This window comes from Marmota marmota, unplaced genomic scaffold (genome assembly GCF_001458135.2).
Source record: "Marmota marmota marmota unplaced genomic scaffold, marMar, whole genome shotgun sequence".
NCBI lineage: Eukaryota > Metazoa > Chordata > Mammalia > Rodentia > Sciuridae > Marmota > Marmota marmota.
Genome location: NW_025999842.1, coordinates 39,734,139 through 39,758,224, shown reverse-complemented (window position 1 = coordinate 39,758,224; position 24,086 = coordinate 39,734,139). Strand labels below are relative to the sequence as shown.

General features: G+C 34.3%; 2 long non-coding RNA genes across 2 annotated transcripts in view; one reads left to right on the top strand and one right to left on the bottom strand.

Annotated features, from left to right (window-relative positions):
- The first annotated feature begins 7,779 nt into the window (after positions 1 to 7,779).
- Positions 7,780 to 24,086, top strand: part of LOC125614071 — a 20,152-nt gene continuing 3,845 nt past the window's right edge. The window contains exon 1 of the long non-coding RNA XR_007344719.1: positions 7,780 to 9,147. This is a non-coding gene — a long non-coding RNA (uncharacterized LOC125614071). The remainder of the gene's footprint in view (positions 9,148 to 24,086) is intronic.
- The window catches only part of LOC125614081, an 8,168-nt gene continuing 3,705 nt past the window's right edge, over positions 19,624 to 24,086 (bottom strand). The window contains exon 2 of the long non-coding RNA XR_007344728.1: positions 19,624 to 20,155. This is a non-coding gene — a long non-coding RNA (uncharacterized LOC125614081). The remainder of the gene's footprint in view (positions 20,156 to 24,086) is intronic.

Sequence of the window (24,086 nt, the reverse complement as noted above, 5' to 3'; positions counted from 1 at the left end):
TTTCNTTGTATTCAAAACTGACTATCCAAATAAAATAATTTCTCTTCTTCTAAATATGTTTGGAATGTTCCTACATACTAGGGGGATACAGAGGGAAAATCCTGCTTCATTCTCGAGCACATGTGACAAAAAGCACCCAAGAATCATACATGTATCCTTATAGATATATTCAGTGCCTTAAAGGTACAAGGCCTTGTGGTAGATGTTGTGAAAAACATAAAGCTGTGTTATATACTTTTCCTGCTATGAAGTCTGAAATTGAATATAGTCAAGCAATAGAGAAGATGTTATATAGAGTGATCCTTGAATTATAATTTAAGTCAATCATTGATGACTGTGGTGGTAAGGTTCTCATATGGGGGAAAAGACTAAGTAAGAAAGAATAAGCCAGAAGTAGAGAGCCCTTAATTATGTGACTTTGTTAAAACACAGGTTGAAGATTTAAGTCATGAAAGCTTTTTGAGTGTATAAACAGAGGGTGATAAATTCTATGCAAGATATTAAGTTTGTACTTAGCAGATTTGTATTTTTAAGAATTGGCATAGTCAATGAAATGTTCCACACACATTTGTAGGAAGATTAATGTAATACTCTAGTGACAGTACAATAGTAGAAGGATTGATTTGGACTAAGAAGTTGTTCAGTGAATGATATATTACACATAAATTTGAACTCTCATTGTTATCAAGAAGCAAGGTGAAAATAAGAATTTCAAAGAATCCATAAATGATCGGCCAGCTGTGAAAATAGATGCTTTCACATCTGGTAACTTTTATAAGTATGACAAAAAATTAAAGGTAGTTCTGATGTCTATATAATGATCAAAATAAATCACCAATATCATAAAGAAATTTAAATCTTGCCTATGTGGAAGCGATTGTTAAAGTCATGATGATATCACTGAGAAAAGAAGGCAAAGGCAAGAAAGGGTAGCTTGAGTTTTTCGATTGCTTATTATATGTCAGACATTGGGTTTGTTGTTTCCTAGACAGTATTTCATTTATTTAGTATAAAAATTCTTAGGGAATGTCTAGGAGAGGAACTGGAAGAAAAAAAAGAGAGAGAAGGCATTGGAGAACAAAGAGTGAGAGGAGAAATGGATAAAGAAAAACCATGACATTGTTTTGTGATCTAAAGCAAAAGGAAAGAGGAGAGGGGCAAAGGTTGGTGTATGTGGTCAGATGCTACATGAGGGACACATTGAGGATGAAACCTGAGGAAGTTGGTTATTAATGATCTTTGTGGTTCATGGGAAGTGAACCTGAGATTTCAAGGTAGTCAGGATTAGTTGCTCAAATGTGCCTTTTCCTTATATCCCCTTCACGCTACAGAACAAGACCTACTTCCCCTCATACTTTATCTCTTGTAACTTTCTCCTTGTGGTCTTCTGTCTCATTTCCTTCCATGTTTCTCTCTCTGAAAACGATGACCCTTGGATCCTGGATCCTCATTAAGCAAATATTTATAAAATCCATTCATATACTGAATGCTGAAAATGGAACAATGAATTATTTTCCTTTCTATTAGTTCTGAATATTTTCTTTATGTCAGAGACTCTTCCCTTTTATATCTGTATAAATTGGTAATTTTGAAAAACAAAATATATGTCATTGAAATTCAATGTGTGGAAAATCACTACGTTGAAGACAACTGCTAATTCTTACCTTGAGAGTTTTTGTTCATGTACATTAAGATAATCAGTAATTGAGATATGGTTGGGTTATCTCTTGTTATGCATTGATTTCATGGGTTTATCATTGAACTTTTTCTTAGGCAGATATATTTTATACTGATGAATTAAATTTGCTTGGATTTTTCTTTCTAAATTTTTATAATCTAGTGGGTTCTAGGTTTTTATGTAATTTCTTTATTGCTTCTGTTGCAAAACTACTTATTTAAAAATGGGCTAAATAAAAATAATGTTGTAATAAGAGTGGAATGAGTCTTTTGTTTTTATGAAAATCTTTCCAAGTTGTTCTCTTCGTTTTTATTTCAATATCCAGCCACAGAAACTAAACAAACAACACCCCTCTAGGGAAGATAGGAATGTAACACACACAATGCTAATGTCCCTGTGATACACATTTAGATTATTAAGCAGGTGAAGAAAGGTCTTAATGGGAAAGGTTCATTTTTCCCATTTCTGTCTTGCACAGTAAGGCAATGATAGCTCTTTGTGTGATTTTAATTGTGTGATATACCTACTATTTTATAGTTCCAGTGGATTAGTCACTGATTTAATCAGTCATCCAGATGTTTGGTCAAACATCCAGATAGTTTTGTCAACTTTATGTGAAATAATTTAATGCCCCAAAGTGACTAGAATTGTTATTGTAATGTATAGCAGAATTGGACCATGGAAAGTATTAAATAGAACCCATCCATACATCCTTAACAAAGAAATAGAAACTGACACACACCCATCAGTTCTTATGGCCATGCTTACTTACAATGATAATTTAAACTCAATAAAATTTGTTTGGTGCACAGAATCTAAAGCTTTAGTATAAGGTGATAGTTTGAATATTTCTTCAGAAGCTGAGAGGTGACAGGCTGCTTCATGCTTTCAGTATTAGATACTAGGGATCACAGAGCCCAGGACAACAATAAGATAGTTAACTGGGGTACCACACAGTGGGGTATGTAGAGCACAAACTTGGGAAACCCTGCAGAATAAAATGCATAAACTGAACATCTCTCTCTCAGAAACCAAACAAGGAATCACTAATAAGTAGGGAGGGATAGAGAAGAGCTGTGTAATGCATTTAAGAAGCCTGACTTAGTAGCTATACCAACAAGTTGTACCATGTACACAAAACTACATATCATGTTCAAACACACAGCTACAGCCATGAAAATTTACCATGCCCTAGATCACAATGAAAACGTTAGCAAATTCCGTACACAGGCTGCGATTCCTTGTGCATCAAAAATTAGAAGAAATTTCACTCCTCAAAAACAAAATTTCATATAAAATGAAAATACAGCCATAGAAACAATTCCAAATAATTGTTAGATTAAAGCAAAAATCAAGATGGAATTAAATTAAAATACTATAATAGTCAACTGGTGGGTATGGCTGAAGCAAAAGGAATTAAGATATATGTATTTGAAAGAAGATTGAAACCAAATGGCATGTGCTTTTAACATAAAAACAAAAGAAAATAGTTGGATACTTGCACACAGCTGTAATCCCAATTGCTAGGAAGGCTGAGACAGGAGGATAGCAAGTTTGTGGCTAACCTCAGCAATTTGTGAGAATCTGTTTCAAAATATAATGAAAAGGACTAAGGATGTAGCTCAGTTTTGGATTCAATCCTCAATACCTCAAACACCAACAAGAAAACCTGGAATAGAGAATAGAGGAAATATGTATGAAAGAGTTATTATAAAGTTTAAACAATAAATGAACCCCAGGAAAAAGCATCAGGGGACTAGCGAATAAAAACAAAACCTGTACTTAAAAGATTAATAAGATAATTTAGCAAGTATGATCAAAATAAAAAGGTTCGAATAATTGCCAGAAATGAAATGGGAAACATCAACAATGAGGAGGAGTTGAAAGAATCACAGGAAGCTCAGCTTCAGAGCAATGCATTGCTTTAGTAAATCTAGATTAACTGAATTGTTAATTTAAAAAAAATCAGTTATGAATGTATATGCTTTCCTGATGCCTACACTACTAGCTCACAAAAGGGTTTAAAGTTAATAATAATTGAAATATATCCCTCAGGAGAATTTTTAAAAGGAGAAAAAAGTAATTCAGGTGTTCCTGGTGCATAAAGAAAGTGGCCACGATAATTGTTTCCTCCTTAGGCATGTTAGTGAGCTGTCATGCTCTGTGCCATGGACAGAGAAGGCAGTGGCTGGCATCCCTGCCAAGGCAGAGGCAGAAGAAGGAGTAGTTGTTTATGGGGAAAAAGGTACTCAATGGGGAAAAACAAGTAACTTAATGTTATTTACTGGTATTTGTCACCATTGATACCTCTAAAACCCAGACGGTCATTTGGCCCTTTCTGTTCAGGCTTGAATTTCTATATCTATGCTATTAGAATTTTTGATTCAAAAAATTCTCATAGCTTAGATCTGTCAGATCTGCATGAGTAAAAAGAAAGCAAGAGCAACTTCTAGTTGTTCTCTTTCCCACTAGGTGCCTAGAATTTAAAAACAATTCTAATGATAACTTACATAATTTTTGAGACTATACACACTTTCTAAAAATATTAATGTTCCTGGACCAGGCTACACTTACAGCTAATATTAATTCTTCCAAAAATATCATACAGCCTCCAAATCTATATCAATAATCATTTACAATTAAGAGTGAGAAAAGAGTAAAAGACATTGGCTTCCACAGATGCAGTGGTGCATGCCTGTAATCCCAGTGGCTGAGGCAGAAGGATCACAGGTTCAAAGCCAGACTCAGCAAAAGCGAGGTGCTAAGCAACAGTCTTAGTAGTTTTCAGAGAAATAACACCCATAGTGAGATCCTGTCTCTAAATAAAATAGAAAACAGGGCTGGGATGTGGCTCAGTGGTGGAGATTTCTTGACTTCAATCCCTGATACCCCTGCCCCCAAAAAGACATCCTCTCTCTTTCCTGTTATGTAAATACTTTACTATAGTGATGTAAATGTTGTCTGTTGTTGTTTAAACATTATAAAGTACACATAAATTTTTGCTTCTATCTCAGAGCTGAGAGTGTTAATCTGTAATCCAAATAGAGAGGTGGACAAAAGACAGCTGAAGGGCACTTGCAGTTGCTGGCCCAGGTGGCTCTAGAGAAAGGTGAATTGGATCATGAGCTTTAACCTCATCAGTGGATCAATCCACATTGATGGGCTCATAATTTGACAGGATTATTGGGAGTTGGTAAAAACTGTAGGCAGTAGAGCTTAGTTGGAGGGTAGGTTATTGGAGTTGATTCCCTACAAGGGTACATTTTATTCCTCAGTTCTTTCTTCTATTCACCATTTCTCTGATCTCCGTGAGATGGGCAGCTCTGTTTTGAAGCCACTCTCCCAGACTTGTTGATGTCCATCTTCTCCTGGTGTCTTTAAATGGTGTTTCCCTTATTCCCATCTATGTCCAAATTTCGCCTTATAATGATTCCAATCCATCAAATTAGGACTCATCCTAGTCACCTTGTTTTAATTTAATCCTCTCTTTAAAATGTTCTCTCCAAATACAGATACCTTCTGAGGCACTAGGTATTAGAACACCAACATATTAATTTGGGGGAGGGGACTCTTCAGCCTATCCCAGGAGAATTTTTCTGATTATAAAATCATAAAAGGAAAATGAAAAAAAAAGTAGTATAAAGGTAACTGAAAAAACCATTGTGTGCATTGTGTGGGGCTGGCACTGTAGATCAGTGGTAGAAAGCTTGCCTACCATATGTGGGGCACTGGGTTTGATCCTCAGTACTATATATACATAAACAAAATAAAGGAATAAAAAAATTCCAACAACATTTTTAAAAAATTGGGTGAGGAATAAAAAGAAAGATGATATAGCTGGCTTTGGTGGCAAGCAGGTAATCCTATCTACTCAGGGGACTGATGCAGGAAGATAACAAGTTCAAGGCCAGTTCATCAACTTGGCAAGACTGTCTCAAACAGACAAATGAAAGATTTGAAAGTACTTAAAATGCTGTTGTCATAAGCTTGACTGAATACTATTCAAACCATTGAAAATTTCTAACCCCACACTGCAACTCCATAATAGTTTTTTTTTTCCATAGTTTGTGACATTACCCAAATGAACTGTGTTAAAAACCTTTAGAATTTCCCTTGTATCCTCAGGACTCAGCACTAACTAGCTCCTGCCCTCATAATCATCACCATCCTTGTCACTCTATTGGTGCCAGTATACACTGTGTACATCTAGAATGTGCTAAACCAGTGCTAAATTCAATGGGAAAATAAAAGCAAGACAGGATTCTTTACCTCTTCACTTCTAGCTTAAAAGCCTGGACAATACTAGTAAGTACTGAATGAAATATAGATAATATGGAAATAAAATCTTTTTTGAAAATAAATAAAAGTAAAAACATGTAGTAAGGTATTTTAGAGGCTCACAAGTAAAACAAAAGGGAGCTAATTTTAAACCACTAGAGAATTCCCATTTGGTAGTGTTTGTAAAATGCTTTGAAGATGCAGAGTGATGCATGTGCATTTTTAAAAACTTGGCAAAGAGGGAAAAGTCATGCATGCATAAAATCAGATGGAGCATGGAAAACACAAAAAATGAAAAATAAATCAGTAAGAATATAGTTTTTCAGAAACAGTTGATATTATTGTTGTCACTTATAATGACCAAAGCTTCAACTTTAGAAAAAGACAATAAAAATTTTAAAGTGTCCAACTTGGGATTGTATTTTGAAAGAAAGATATTTTAATTAGAAGGATAGTAATAGTTTAATTCTTATACTTTCTCCTCTAAAGTAAGAATGGGTGTGTTTGTAAACGTGGGCAGAACAGAACAGCTCTGCTTGACCCAAAATTCCTCATCTTTCTGAGTGTGGGAAACTGGTACTTTGGTGTGGCTTAAGGCAATATAGGAGCTTCTTAATATGATGCTGTTTCTGTTGTGCTGGTATATTTCAATTTTGCTACCTCATGGAACTTTGTTACACAATACCTACCTTTCTTTGCACAATGGTCCCTCTGGTACTGTTGTTCTCTAATTTTATCATATTGCAATTTTTTGAAGGAATTCCAAAGTGCCTATTTTAGAAGGATATTGGCATGGTTTAAAGAACTCTGAATTAAAGCCTGGCTGGCATTAGTGTTCTGCTTAGCTAGGCATTCAGTGTAGGATAATAGGTAAGTGATTCAGTTTCCTTAATCTCCTACTTTCCTATTTGGACGATGAGGGAGATAATATCCATTCTTGCTATATAAAGTAGTTGTAATGAGGGTTGGATGAAAAAAGAGACATGAAGTGTGTCTTAAATGATGTGTGACTGACCTTATTTGTTTAATCAAACTCATAATTAATTTTCCTCAGATCACCAGCTCCCACTCTTCAGATCACGTCAATGATGAGAGATGCTTATTCTCTGCATATGTGGCTCAGAGAAATTGGAGCAAACTGCTTCTATTGTTGGGAATTTTAATTGTATATGAGAAGACAACCAAAATTGAGAGTTAGAGAAACACTGAAGGATATCTAATTAAGTTTCCTTGTGAATTTTTCCACAGGAGACTGAAGACCTGCCATGGTTCATAACTTGCTTAAGATCAGTATACTCTGGTATTTAACCCAATATTTACTGTGCTGTATGTGGGAGGCTACTGGAACAAATTGCTATGTTGCATTTGTCTACAGTTCAGGGCCCTTTATCATCATTTTAGACCAGAGTTCACAAACTGTGACCCATGGGCGAAATCTGATCTGCCACCTGTTTTTATAAACACTTTTTCTTTTGGAACACAGCCACACCCACTTGTTCAGTTATTATCTTTCACACCACAAAGGCAGAATTGCCACCATATGTGGCAATGTATGGTCATTATATGTGACTCTATGACCCACAGAGCCTAAAATACTATCCAGCTCTATAAAGAAGAGGTTTGCTGGCCTCTGTTTTAGAATAATGTTCTTAAAGTAATTCTTTGCAATATCTTTAAAAAGTGACAGCTTTAGGAAAAAATTCAAATAATTTAAAAGTATACAAAGTAAAATGTGAAAGAGAAAACTTCTCATTTAATTGTCTGAAGCCTAGCAGAATTGCTTGGCACAGAGTAAGTGGCCATCAATAAATTTTTGTGGAGGGAAGGAAGGAAGGAAGGAAGGAAGGAAGGAAGGATCAAGTCAGGGAGGTTGGAAGGGAGAGGCAGGAACAAGAAGGCAAGGTGACATGTAGAAAGGTCAAGTGGCAAAATTCAAAGAAGTACAGTCATGAAGACGAGAAAGGCAGTGATTTTTCAGAACTTTGCTGTTTTCTAAAATGTGATGACCATTTCTGTCTCACTCTGTGAACACTGCAAATAAGATAAAAGATTTTATCTTCAATTGTTACTTTTTTCGTTCATTTTAATCTTGAAGACATGCAATCTAATAAGAGGACTTGTTGGAGATGGGTCGTTCTGGGCTACAAACTGTACATAAAATAAATACCGTCTATACTAACTTTCTTGGCAGAAATAAAATATTTTATTTCCTTGCTTGTAGAGCAAGAATAAAATGCGCCACATGATTTTTTTTTCTTAAAATATTTCTTCTGGGACAAAAAATAAAACAAAACAAAAATATCACATTAAAAATAGACACTTCATAAGAAGCAGAACAAAGAAATGAATACTTCTGTAATACTCTCAAGTGCTTATTTTCAAAACTATTGTACCCTGGGATGAGCAGGGACTTACCTACATCGACTTATCCGATTGCTCTCAAGTCAGTGACTCTGAAGTGCAGGCTCCTATCACATTAATTGTAAAGAAGTAAGACAATGCTAGCTTTTGAATTTTCCAGAGATCTGTGTCGTGAGAAAGTAACCATAGGAAGTTTACCTGTTTCCTTATTATATCCTTCTCATTTCTTCTCATTACTTTTGCGCACTAAAGTACTATAATTTAGAATTTTCATCTTTATTTTAAGAATTTATTTAGTCCACTATAGGTTCTTGGGTGGTGAATGGCTCAAAGACTTCCCATGGGTAGCAGATCTTAGTATTGTAATCTTATTACTCAAGAATGAAGACCTGTGGAATGGGGTGTGTGTGTGTGTGTGTGTGTGTGTGTGTGTGTGTGTGTGTGTAACTTTCATCTTCACTGCGGTTTGTCTCCACCACATAACAATGTGATACAGAGTGAAGCTGGCTCATGTCTGTGTATGTGATATTAAGTTGGAACTGCTTTTTGGCTGTCATCATGGACCATGTCACCACTTTGTCACCTGACTCCTAGATTTTGTCAACTGTAGCTGGGTGTCTGAGATCACTTCCATCCCTGTGGAATGTGCTTGCAGTGTTTGCATGAAGTCCAGTCCGCTCAGACTCCCACACAGAGATCACTGCTGATGGAGCTGGTTTACTTGTATCCTCTACATTGGTGAGATTAATATAAAGCCCTTCAATGAGGAGGAGGAGCAAGAGGACTCCAAGAATGTCAAGGAAGGAAGCACCCCCTCCAGCCATTTGATCGTAAGCTTGCTTTGATAAAATAAAATAAGTAATGACCATTTACCTACAGCTTTTTATCTCACCCGAAGTTGTAATTGAGCGTTTCTCGTCCAGTTTGTTTTTCTTTCACTGAAATAAGGAGGGAAAAAAAGAAGAAAGTTTCACAGAACCCTAGCAATCAGTCTCCCAGCATCTGTTTACACTTCGTAGAATGACTGAGTATGTGTGAAAAGAAAATGGCAGAAAGCAATGGCCCCATTCCTAAACTCCTGAGGACATTCAGTTTCTTTCCTCTCACATTCCCTGGCTCATCAACCGCTCTTCCCCAAAGAAGTTTCACCCTGTATGTGCACAAATGTGCTATTTGGTGCTTAGGTTAACTTTAATACTTGAATATTTTAGCCCTTGGTTCTTCAGTAGCTTTCACGATTCCCTCTGCACTTAGGTGACTGTGGTAGATGCAGCATAAACAACAGGATTCATTGGCATCTACTTTCACAGGTTTTTCTTATTTTCTCTAAAGTAATAGCTCTCAAAAATTGGAAACTATTCTTTAAGTTTTGTTAAAACTCTGAAGGTGTATCACAAAACATGATTGAACAAAGAAATACAAAGAGAAGATGATGGGGAAGAAAGGACTCAAAATTCTGATGGAGGACCAATAAGATAGACTGGGAATAATCATCTTGATGTCTTATATATTTGCCTTTTGTATTTATGAGAAAATCACAATAAGCATGCTAGCCCATAACATCACTCTTGTAAGCTTCTTGTTCAGTTCCTGTTTAACTACATTAAAACCTGTCTGTAAGAGCCCCACTGGGAGAGGAAAAACATTCTCTTTGCTGGCAGGTGGTCTTTTTGTAAACACTTTCCAATTGAAAGCACATGTTTCTGGGTGTGAGGAGGCTCCTAGTAAGTTCCAGGGGAGCCCATGCCAGGGAATGATTGAATTACATAGGCAAATGCAAGATAATCATGCTTAGCTCTCCCTTCCAAAATATACACGGAGGTTTTTAGTGTCACAAAGCAGCTGTCTATCCTGCTCATCTCCACATCTAAATTGAAAGTCTTTCTTAGCAGTCCTACAATGTGATTCAACATGGACAACCTTTCTTATCAGTGTTAACCTAAGACCCCCATGTTTCGTTCCCCTTCTCTAGGTCTTTTCTACCAAGAAGAAGTAGGCTACTAAGAACATAGGCTTGATCTTCTTAGGAATAAGTTCTCCCCATCAAAACCTCATATTTCTTCACAGTTGATTAAAGAGAGAAGAGTTGCCAAAGTAAATGTCTTTCCAATGAAAAACCAAAAGAAAAATGATTTTCTTAATGTAGGAAGAGTAATATGTAAACGATCATTGAAAAACAAATAGATAAAAATGTGCGAAAAATACTCTGTGTGGCTAATACTCTGATAAGTTTCTATTACATTGCTTGGAAAGAAGAGTGAGTTTGTTTCGTGGTAGAACTCAATTAAATTTTGGAAGTACAAAAACCATGAAGACATTTCCCTAATATCCCAAACATTAAAAATAATCGAAGCTGGACTCAGTGGTGCACACCTGCAATCCCAACTCAGGAAGTGGAGACTGGAGGATTGCGAGTTCAAAACCAGCTTCAGCAACTTAGTGAGGCTGTAAGCAACTTAGGGAGACACTTTCTCAAAATAAAAAATAAAAAGGGCTGGGAATATGACTCAGTGGTTAAGTGCTCCTGGGTTCCATTCCTAGTACCAAAAATAAAAAAAATTTTAAAAAAATGGTGATTTCACACAGGCTGTGAATAATTGCCTAAAAATGGGGAAATTTATTGTACTCCAAACCCCAAAATGTTTGATAAATGAACTATACCTCACAAATACCAGTGAAAAAAGGTCAGATTGATCGTGTTTTAAGCAACTTGTCATTTAATTAAGATTTTCTGCATCAACACTCACTTTCTTCTCAAAACACTAATGATCTATGATGTAGTTTTGCTTGAAACTGCAAAGGTTTTACACTGGCTGAAAGTGGTATCATACTTTTGTTCTCACTCAATAACTGTGTTTTGAACATTTACTACAGAAAGGGAATATAAAGGGGAAAGCCACAATGCTTAGATTGGAAAATATGGAAAATGAAGCAAGTTCCTCTTTTCTTCTTAAAAGAAACGGCTTGTGTTATACTTGTATTCTGTCGCTTTATGTATGAAGTAGCTTATGAAAATGGAGCAGTAAACATGCACATTAGCAATCCCAGAAGCTGCTTGAGTAACCCCCAAAAAAGAAGTAAAGAAAATATTAGATCATCCTACAGTTAATACAAACTAGTTTGAAACTGTGGGAAACATGCTAATTCCAACCAAAAAAAAAATCATAATCATACTTTGTTTTTATATAGTGCTTTTCAGACATGACTTCATTATTTATCAGGACATTCTTCTGAGCATAGGTAGCAAGGGTTTCCTCCAGTTTATAGAGGCATAAACGTAGGCACAGAAAGATTAATTGATTTCTGCTGGGCAGAGAAAATTCATGCTAAAAGAGGAGAGAGACCAACTTTCACAAAGGACTGCAAAGCTTGCTATTTCTCCAAAATATGGAACCCATGTAATCATTCACCTCTGCCACATGTTCTTAGTCTTTTCCACAACACTGATACTAACCATTTTCATGGTACTGATTTTAAATGTTTGGATTTTGTCTATTCATTGCTTTATACTAATAACCAGACCCACATAAACTGTAGTCTTTGATTGGTTGAATGGCATGTCACTGACACATAACAAAGAAAAGATAAAAATCTGTCAATGGTCAAGTTTTAATTCAAGAAAGCACAAAGGGTTCAGCTTAGAATTGTCCTTACTTACTCCCAGCAAGTATTATTTAATGCCAGAAAGAAACATAATGAGAGAAATTTCAGAAGCCTATGGTTTCAAAGAAATTGGTAACATAATTATACTACCTTTAGGAAAAAACAGCTTTAGGAGATTGTTTTACTTATGAAATTTTCCTTATTGAAAATATTTTCTCTGCTGCCACCAATTTTTCCAATTTCCACCACTCAGTAACTCATTCATTGAATTAATATTCATCAGGTACTTATATTATACCTGAAAACTTCACTTGATGTTGAGGATCTGGTGATAAGATAGGCATAATCCTTATTTCCAAGAAATTTATAAACTGTAATCATGAACGCTAATTCCCACAGTGACCAAACAAAATATCATAAAGGAGGAAGCTTGGGCTGGGGATGTGGCTCAAGCAGTAGCGCGGTCGCCTGGCATGCGTTCCGCCCAGGTTCGATCCTCAGCACCACATACAAACAAAGATGTTGTGTCCGCCGAAAACTAAAAAATAAATATTAAAAAAAATTCTCTCTCTCTCTCTCTTTAAAAAAAAAAGGAGGAAGCTTGTTCTATCAGGGAGACAACAGAAAAAGGAGATAATTCCCTTGTAAGGGGGTTGTTCCATGAAAGGATAGGCCCCAGTGCAGACAGATTATGGATTTTTCAAGAGAAGCTCAAGTCTTTTGGTTCATTGTATGCTTTTTTAATTGTGGAATTACTTGCAATTAAATGCTTTTTAAATTGTACGTGCCATGTTGTATTTTCTTACAGACATCATAGGACTTAAGAGCAGATTTTCTGGCCTTAAATACTGATTTTGCTCTTTCTGGATGTGTGAAATTGGACAAATTACTGTGTTTTCGTTTTCTCAGCTGTAAAACAAAATCATGAGGAGTTTGTCTATTAAATAGGTTTGTTTATATATTGTTTTAGAGCAGAACCTATACACAACAGTCACTCAATTAATATTTTTTATTATTACTCTAGTTTTGAGGAAAGATGTGATTAATGAAGCTTCTACCATAACAAAAGGACTCTGTGAGGGAGTTCAGAATATGGTGAAATAGAAAAAATGATCCTTGACTTCACTCCCTGTAGTATCTGTATGGTAGGAGGCAAAACATGGAAATCAGAGGCACCCTTCCTGAGGAAATTATATTGGAAGGAACAGTAGAACCCAGCCTGACCCATTGTAGATTCTAAAGCAGTCTAGTTTGGTGTACACACAGTCTGCAAGAAAAAGTGTGGTGAGTGCTGGGGCTGGAAAGGTATTCAGGGGTTAAGTCAACTTTAAGAACAATAGGAAAGCAACAGAAGAGCAACATACTTTGCATTTTCAAAAGTTCACTTTTATTGCTACATGGAGAATATAGACATCCAACATATAATAGATAGGTGGTACATTTGGACATTTTGATGGGAATCCAGGTTAAAAAAAAAAAATGGTGGCATTAAAGTAGTGTTCATGATGATAAAAAGGAACAAGTTAGAGTGCTTAAAAATATTTATTGCGATAAATTGATGTTTAGATGGTTTCTGGAACTAAAGGAAAAAAGACATTAGAGATGATTCTCAGTTTTCTGGATTTGGTTTGGTTCAGTTTGAAAAATTAAGTGGATGCTGGTGCCATTCAATGAGATGAGAATTCTCAAAGGGCCACAGATTTTGTCAGGGGGAAACGAAGTAGCAGGTTTCACAGGATGAATTTGAGATGCCTGGGAGATACCCAGGCAGAAATATGGGCAGGTGGATATGTGACTTCAGAAGTCAACCTCAATGTTTGTCCTCCACAAAATCACCCATGGTCACCTCAGTGGGAAGCCCTATTTAAACTCTGGATGACTCTTCATGTGTAGGAATTTGAAGAGCTTATTTTGTGGTGTCACAATTTACAGTTTAACAGACAACATGATCTAAATTTTGGGTTACTTACACTCTAAAAGCTCAAGTTTTTCAAGCAAATTTTAAAAGAAAGATTTTTTCTGAATGTTTGGGATTGTTTCCTTAATCTTACATCAGCCAGATAGCCCATTTGTTTGCTCAGAACCAACATGGATTTTGAAATTCAGCATTTTCCTGTTATTATGAAATAAGACTTTTGTTTTTATAAGCAACAGGTGTTTGACTGGAGAGATGATTCCTGTGCTATTAATACCAGAGATTTAATGAATGCTTTGTTTACAGATATATATTTATAACTTGTAATTCTTTCATTTAGTAGGCCCTGACAGGTAGAAGTTTAACAATGAATCTCAGATAAAAACCTCTTTCCTCATAGAGATTATAACCAATGGAGAAGACAGATAGGGAAGAAATAATAGTACAGCACGTCATATATAAGATGGTTGTGATTTATTGGGAGTAAAATTAAAACTGAGAAAATGGAAAGGAAACGTGGAGAAGAGGTACTTTCAATTTTCAGTGGGATACCCCACTGAAAAAATGAAGCCTCACAATGAAGATGACTCTTGAGAATTGGCCTAAAGGAGATGCAGGAAGAGGCTAAGCACAGACAATTCTTCTGGAGAGATTTGACATAAACAGAAACAGAGAAAAGAGAGCTTTGTTGAAAGAAACACAGAATTCCTAAATATTTGTTGAAATATATAGGAATATATATTTAGGAGAGTGGTGATATAAAAAGGGGATTTTTGTTGTTGTTGTTGTTTTAAAAAAATTTTTTTTGAAAACTTATTTAGAGAAATAATTTTCTTCTGCCCATGATAGCCATATAGATTTTAACTAACAAACAAAAATCAAGAAGTACATATCAGTACAGATTTAATTCTATTCTGGGGCCTATCCTATAAACTATGCCATTGTAACGCCAAGATATTTTCATTCCAAAGTGATATTTTACTTAACAACTAAAATTTTTAAAAAATTAAATTTTCATGCACAATGAAATCAGATGTGGAAACCCAGAAAAATTTAAAATGTGAATCAGTTTACTGGAATATTTTATTTAAATGAAATATGATTCCCTGTGATCTGGGACCCAATAATAATCCTAGAATTATGTAATTATTATATTTGCCCAAGGGAAAAAAACATGATTTCTAAACTAAATGAATTATACCTATTACTAATGTTCCTATGGGCTTTTAACATTTATTCAGTTTAGTTTATATTTCATCTGGAAGTCTTTTGCAGAAAATCTGGAATGATTTTCACTTAGTTGGAAAGTGAGAAACTTTGGAAAATATTCAACCTCTGTGTAGTAGGTGCTGAATAAATGTTAGTTAAGTGGATGAATGCATGCATTAATGAATATATGAGTGAATGAAGAGTTCTATGAATGGTTTATGAATAAATACATAAATTTACTGTGTCATATATAATGCAGAAAATATTTTGTCTAAACATCAAGAAAATCACAAGTCCCCCTTTATGATTTCTTTGTTTGTTAATAGGAACAACATTGGAAGATACAAAATCAGAGCAGTGAAAAAAATCATCATTATTGAACATTCTGGAACACACTGGATGGATAGAATATAGGAAAGAATGACAGGGAAGGTTCATGTCTAACCCAGGTGATTTTTATGCACATTGATTATATCTTTAGGAGGCTTCTTTTCCCTTACAATGAGGATTAAAGTTAGGATTAGGGTAAAGGGAGCTTCTTAAAATACAAGGTGTCACTCCTGGGATATAATTGCCTCACCTGAAAAGAAGGTGAAAGTTACTTCTTCTCCTTTGAGTCAGGAACTGGTGATCTCCCTCCCTCCCCTTCATACACTTCCCCAACTCTTGCCACACACACAACTCCCAAGGCATCCATGAATTGAAAGATTTATATGAGCTCTTACAAAGGATATGACTGTTTTCATACAAGCGGTTTCTCTACCCACTCATCTCCCAAGGAAGTTCCTTAACAGGTAGCAAATTGAGGCAAGGGATTGAGACTAATACTCAAAAGGCATTTTAGAGAGGTTCACCTCAGAATGTTTTAGGAAAGAAAAAAAAGATCTATTTCTCTCTCTCTCTCTCTCTCTCTCTCTCTCGATAGATAGATAGATAGAGATAGATAGATCAACAGATAGATATAACTTTCCACTATAGAAAAGACTTGCAAGTTTTTTATTTTTTTTAAACTCTTAGGCTAGTTAAAATATTTTCTTCTACTTTCCTTTTTCCCAGTTTGGTAATAAATGTGGGTCAATTCTCACAGAATTCTGTTTAAAAACAAAAATAAAACAGATAAAATGCCTCTAGGAGCACAATTGGGTAGAAATTAATCAAAGAACCCAGCTCCTCTGAGCCAAGCTGCCACACCGCCCACTAAGCCCCAAAGTGGGGATTTCCATTCAAATAGTTGCAAAATAGTCTTTGATACTTTATATTCTTTATTCATGGTAGCCTTGTTACTTCAGTCAAACAGAAAAAATCCTGTCTTCTCTAATGAAAAGGAAATTAAATTAAATTTAAAAGAAGGGCAGTTTGTTGTTTGTTGTTAGACAATAGACACTAGGAGGGTAATGAAATAAATGCAGAAAAGAAAGATGTAGGACAGAATTTCCCATTTTTTCCCCACAGAACTCTAGTTAAGCCAGATGCTCCAAGAAAAGTGTGCTCCACAGTGGAACACAGCTCTGTAGTTCTGCATAGACTGTCCTCTCAGGGAACACAAGATGCTCATTAAAATCATAAAGGCCCCAAAATACTATGGCAAAGAAATCCATTGAACCCAGTTTTTCCAAAATTTATGAGTCCATAAAGCCTTTTAAAGTGTAATACACATGATAATCCTGAAGAGTTAGTGATACAGAATCTGCCTGGAGCATTCCTGGACGAAAAGTGCAAACACATCTAAGTGTACACACAGCCAGGCCCCAGGGAAATGGCATCGCTTAGAGGTAATCAAAGCCTTTGGTAGAAAACATAACCTTATGATGCTCAGAGCATGGAAAAAAGAAATTACATAGGCTGGGAACCATGTACCCCACCACTTAGGGGTAGTTGGAATTAGAAAGAATTAAAACAAAGTCAAGAAACTGAAAACAAAATCTTAATTATTAAATTTACTAGACTGTATTGTTAATTAAGCTGTCTGGTGGTATCAGATACACGTTCTCTAGTATAAAAGTATTTAGATCACAATATTTGTTTTAGTAAACTTTGAATGCTGAGTTCCATCTGTCTTTGCAAAACTGTACTTCAACAGAATACTAATGGTGAGGGTAGCAGGCTCACAAAGCTTCTTGGACATTAAATTTCTTTTACAAAACAATAATTTGTTAAATTAAGAGCCAATGGAACAGATGGATTAAATTTCCCTCACAATGAGCACAAATTAAAAAATTAAAGAGAAAAAAAATACTTGGTAAAACCAGCTTTGTATTTTGCTGGATCTAAAACATTTAGGAAAATGGTTTGAGATGTTTGGCTAAAGCCCAGTGCCACCAAGCCTGCCTGGCTCCAGACACCAGTCCCATTTACTGAGGATTTCTATTAAGCAAACAGATGGGCGGGTGGTTTATTACCAATTTCTCCACAAATGTGAAGCTTGAATGTAATATTTCTGGAAGGACAAAAGTCATACACTTCATGCTTGTACAAAGGTGGGTTGAGATCTTTGAAAATAACCTATGATAGTGAATTAATTTTTAAAGACATTGATTGTATCAGTATAAGATAAAAGAGAAAGAGGTACCTAAAAAAAAAGTTAAAAAATTGGGAGCATGTTTTATGTGTAGCTCAAATTTCTGAAGCCATTATTGTGAATATAATTACTCAGGTGCTATTTAGAATAACATGTAATTTTATGAAACATATTTAGGAAAAAAACAAAGATTTTGTTAATGCACACTTTTTTAAAAAAAATATTAATGGAATTTATTTTTAGAGCAGTTGTAGTTTCACCAAAAAACTGAGTGAAAAGTACGGAATTCCTGTAAAGAAATGCCCCATTCTCGCCACTCAGCCACCCCATTATGACACCCCTCTCCAGCACAGTGCATTTCTTAGGATTAGTGAACCTACATTGGCACATTATTATCAAGCTTGTAGTTTACATAAGTTTCAGTTTGTGTATGCTCTTAACAAGGAGGTAACTTGTTATTCTGTATTAATTATCTTATCTCCAACCACTAACAATGATGCTAAGTGTATTGTTAGTGGGTATTTGAAATTAAAGGAGACTGGAACTAATTTTTGTGCTTGTTTTGAAAGCAATAATTTATAATCTTCATTAATTTATTCAATTTCAAGAAAAAATAAATTGCAGAAGAACATAAGTCTTACATACTAACTCATCCCAAGAAGGAGACAAACCTCATAAATTATTGAATACCATTCTAATTTGAAATTTTTCTAATATGTTGAACTCTTAAGTGTGTCAACCACATGTCCTCTCTTTCATTAGAGAGATATACATGTGGCAAGAACTTTGATGCTGAGATTCTGAGTCCAGAGACTGAAATTCAGTTTCTTGAATTATGATGCCTCTCTTGATCCATATACTGGATAGAACAAAATATCTAAGGGAGAGCTTAAAAACCATGACCCATTCATTTTCTGAGCATGCTGTTGCTGAAGGTCTGGTGTACCCAGTGACCACTGCATTCCCATTACAACCCAAAGAATCATTATAGTATTTGCAATGCCCCAAAATTTTGGACATACAGGATTTTTTATAAGTAGAGAGAGCTAAAAACTCACTCGCACATGTCATCTCATCTGGGGTGGAAGCTTTCTGTGTTTATTTGGGTTTTATTACTTCTCTATTATTTTTGCACATCATAGTAAGGATAACAGAAAATATTTTTTTTTATTTTTTTCAAATCAGACAATATAGATAAAAAACCAAGAACAACATAATATTCAATTTCAGTTCCCAATAACATGATAAAAACCTCCCTGCCCTTCTGTCTCTGTCTCTGTCTCTCTCTCCCTCTCTTCCTCACTTACTCTTTATTGTTACTTTCCCAAATTCATATTCCCTCATCCTTGAAATAACCTTCAGCCTCCAATTTTGGCTCTCATCGTCACATTGGCCATAATTTGGTCTAGGATTCCAGGGTTAAAGCACTTGGTTCAGGTTTAGCCAATCTAGCACCTGGACATCTACCTCTTACTCCCTATCCCCCAATTCATAGTGGTGAGTAGAGAACTGGTCTGTGACCAGATCTTTTCCAAACTGGATTTTCTGCTATGCAAACCAACACATTATCTTTTTAGCTTAAGTTTATTTGAGTTTGTTTTCTTCTCATTTGAAAAGACACTCTTGGTACAACCTTTCAGACATTTTCTTGCTGCTATTCATACATACATGCTTATTTAATGCAATTACTTCTATGAATTAAGTTTTCCAGCAACTGAGAGAGCTTATCCTCAGTGATTTTAATTTTGTAATACAATTTATAGACTTAGAATGAAAGTTAATACTATATTAAGAACATTAAAAAAAAAAAAAAAAAACAGGCATGGTGGCGCATAGCTGCAGTCCCAGCAGCTTAGGAGGCTGAGGCAGGAGGATCGCTAGTTCAAAGCCAATCTCAGCAATCGCAAGAGCTAAGCAACTCAGTGAGACTCTCTCTCTAAATAAAATACAAAATAGGGCTAGGGACGTGGCTCAGTAGTCAAGTACCTCTGAGTTCAATCCTGGTACTCCCCTCCCAAGGAGTGGGGGGGACATAGAAAGGTCCTGATAACTTCCTTAGACTGTTTTGTTTTTCTAAAACACCTGCAACTTTGGAAGATTTTTTTTTTTTGGGTAAATTTGCTGCTTTGATATACAGTATTGCAATGCAGAAAAGATCACTGGCTTTTAAAATAGTCTTGCTCTATGTTCTCTTAATTGCTTCTCATATTTGAGTGCCATTTATTTGGAATACAACCCATTAATTTTAATTTTAGCCTCAATTTCTCATTAAAATCATCTTGACTTGGACAAACAAACATGGATTGAATAATTTTTTTAAAAAAAGCACATGTCCTGTTTTAAACATATTTAGTCTATAAATTCACAATCTCTTCTTAATTCTGTATGAGAACTACAGCTTCCTTGTTCCTCTTTCAACTACTTAGGTGAGCACATTTCTAATCAAGCCACTGTAGGTGTTCAATATGATCATATTTAGAGAGTAGCTTATAGATACAAAGAATGAAGTAAACATCAGCTTTAAGAATTCCAAACTTACCTTCACTCTTCTCCTTTATCCACCTCAACCGTGCTGGTATATAGGATAAGTGACCTGAGAAAAGAAATGAGATATCATTTCTGGCCTTTCCTTCTGAATACTCTACTGAATATTTATTTTTTGACAACTTTTAATATTTAACAGGAAAGAGAAAAAAACTACAGTTCTTGATCACTCTGAGGAGATGAGAATGACTTAATCAGGAGAATCCACATGGATATCATGAAAAGAAACAGAAAAAACTAAAGTCTTCTATAGTTAAGAATACTAATATGACTGAAATGTTTTAAAAGATTATTGATTTTAAAGTGTTCTTTAATATGAAAACAACATTGATTGTGAGAAAACATGTGAGCAAATATTTGTTATTTATCCATGAGTAGATCAAGACAATTAGTAACAAACTGAGTTCTAATTTTTTATATCAGCTTTAATATTTTATCCTCCAAAGAGAAAAACGTCATCATCATTTGGCACCCACAAATAGAATTTGTAATCAAAGTTGTTTTTGGCAGACTAGCACAACACAGGAAGCCAGTGGACTGGGCCAAATATTTTAGTAGTCTGAGTAAAATTTCCCCAAATCTATTAGCAATTGGGAAACAAGTTTTACTAAAGCAAAGTAAACATCCTCAAATGTACCACTGGTCTCCCAGAAATTGAAAGTTGCATAGAGTAGGGGTCTAAAGGACTAAGCTTAAAGCTTCTGGTGAGAACCCAGTCTCTTGTTTAAGGTTCTCAATTAATATCTTTGAAGAGCCATTCCTTGATGACCGCTGACAAATTCAAGAAAGACTGCTGTGTCTTGCTGTAACTATAATATTGTGCTAACCCTTCTGTTAAAATAATCAAGCTGTCACCTTATCTACCCAATAGGTAAATGGGAATAACTAGCAGATAGAAATACCTTTGGAGGCCAAAATTCTCTAACACACATACAGTTGCATATTTCTAGACATACAGAAAAAGTGACATTATAAAAGAAAAACAGAAAAAAATATATATATTGTGGATAGGAAGCATGGGGTAAATAAATAGGTATAATTGATATGTCAATATAGAGGAAAACAAATCTAATAAAGAGATGGAGAATTCCAGAGACATAAAATCTACCTATGTAAAAACATCAGTCATTAGTATGTCGTGGGATGAGCTGAGTAGGAGATGTGTCACAAGCAGAAGACAAGGATAATGAACTTAAAGAGAAGTCAATAGAACATAGGCAAAGAGGAGCAGAGGAAGAAACTAAAGGGGGGAAAAAGGAAACATAAGAAAATTTGGGAGCATAACAAAAGGGTAAAAATATAGTCATTGGTGTCTCAGAAGAAAAATAGAGAACTTGACCAAAGCAGTTTTCAAAGAGATGAGGCCAATTATTACCCAAAAACACCAACCACTAGATTTATGAAGGTCCCTGAATCCCAAGTTGGATAAATATAAACAAGACCACACTATGTGTATTTTAGTCATAGCAATGAAAAAACGAAAGTAAAGCGAAAATCTTAAATCAGTTAGAGAAGGCCAAAAAGAAATATTACTTTCAAAGAAGAAATAATAATAAGATTAACAGTTGACTATTCAGCAGAAATTATAAAAAACAGAAGAGAATGGAACAGCATACTTAAAGTACTGAAGAAATAAAATGCCAACTAAAGTTCTATGCATGGGAAAATATTCTTTAAAAATGAAAACTAGATAGGATGATTTCAGTTAATAAAGGCTAAAACTTTGTTGCAAGCAGAGTAGTTTTACCAAACACACACACACACACACACACACACACACACACACAAAGATGAAATCATTCACGTTAAAGGAAAGAAATTCAAGAAGGATATAGAGCAAAGAAAAGAGTAAATGTGTATGTAAATATATTTTTGAAAAATCAGCATCTAAGATAGCAGTAATATCTTAGGATGTTTCTATCAATCTAACACAATTCAACAGAGACATTTATCAATCACAGAGTTAAGTGCATCTCATAGCTTAAAATATATATAAAGAAATATAGAAATAATAATTGGAGATTTTTATTTAATATGCCTGTCTCAATGACTGACAGAAGTAGTAGATAAGAGATATAGAAGATTTGAGCAACATGATCAGTAATTTTATTTAATTGATATTTACAGAACACTGCACTAAAAAATGAATTTTTAATATTATTTTGAAGCTCACATGGGTTGTTTGTCAAAATAGACCATTTACTGTCCATAAAGTGAATCTCAATAGTTTCAAAAGATTTAAATAACACAGAATATATTCTCTGACTACAATGGAAATAAACTAAAAATAAATAATAACATTTTAACTAGAAAATTCTCCAATATATGGAAATCTAATAATACAATTTTAAATAAACATGATAAAAGGAGAAATCACAATGAAAGTAGAAAATATTTTAAACTGAAAGCTAATGATAACAGGACCTAAACACTATGGTAGGCAGATAAAGTAGTACACATTGTGAAGTTTATAGGTCTAAATTCAAATTAAAAATGGTGATTATAGTTCAATGATATAAACTTCTATTTAAGTAATTCGGGAGAATTTCAAAGTAAATAAAAAAAAAGAAATAAAATAAAAAACAAAAGAGCAAATTTTAGTGAAATGGAAATAGGTTTCCAATAATCAACAAAACCAAATAGGCATTTTGAAAAGATCAATAATATTAATAAGCTATTTTAAAGAAAATAGTCCAGAAAACAAGAGAGAAAAGGCAAATTACTAATATCAGGAATGAATGTAAAAATATCAGTGAAAGGTTTTAGACATTGAAAACATAATGAGACACTATCCATCACTTTATGCCAGCAAGTTTGATAATTTAAATGAAAAAAGAAAAATTTCTTAAAAATGCTTTGGCATAATAGTGACAAAAGGAAACTCTGAATTTGAATCTACAGTTAAATTGCTTTTCTCAAGAACATTTTGGCCCAGAAGTTCTTACTGATGAAATTGTTCCAAAAATTTAAGAAGAATATTGTTTGTGATCTTTTTTTTTTTTTTTTGGAAATATATCCTATCCTAATTTATGAGACTAGCATGACCTCAAACTGAAACCCCATTTTAATTTAAAGTTAAGAAAAGGCAAAAGTTTTCCTCAAGTGCTTTGCTAAATGAATGATTTAAATGGGTTTAAACATTTTAATAATTTTTCTGAATGAAAAGTTTATGACTCCTTCCAAAGATTGTTCCAGTATTTGATACTGTCTCTACATAAATAGAAACCTTTGGCAGTTATCCAAATATTAGACAAGAACAAAATGATAAAATTTGACCCATTTCATATTAATAAAATATATTCCTGTTTAGCATTGAAAAATGACTCAATATTTTTTCTTTTTTTTTTTGCCTCAATGTAGTTTGCTGACATAAAATGAATATTTATGTGTGAGTCAAATTCTGCTTTAACATGCTCAGTTGGTTGGGTAGAGTACTAGAATTTGGAGAACATGATACTAGAGAATCTTTACTATGTACTAGTCACTGGAGGGAAAAGTTTTAGATCCATGTCAAGTGAGGTAATAAGTTTGTTAAAAACTTTTTCACCTATATGTTTACATAATAAGTCTTTATGTTTTTCATTTATTATTTGAAAACTGCCTGTTTTAAACAACAGGCAGATATTAGCAGCAACAATTGGCTCAAAATATTTTGTTTGTTTCTATTTAGGTGGGGTTTTTTCCTTTTAATTATTTCACGTGAAGTGTTGTTCTACTTAGTATAAGATGATTAGATAGCTATAAATATGCTATTTTAAGCATATAATCATTATAATTAAATAATTACTTAAAAATATGAAAAGTTTTTACTAATGAGGAATTAAAAATGGCAATATCTTTCTATAGAAAGGGAAGTAGAATACAAAAAACAGCTATCCAGTATGTGGCATACACAAACAGGAAAGATACCAAAGAGGGTTTCATATATATATATATATATATATATATATATATATATATATATATATATATATATATAT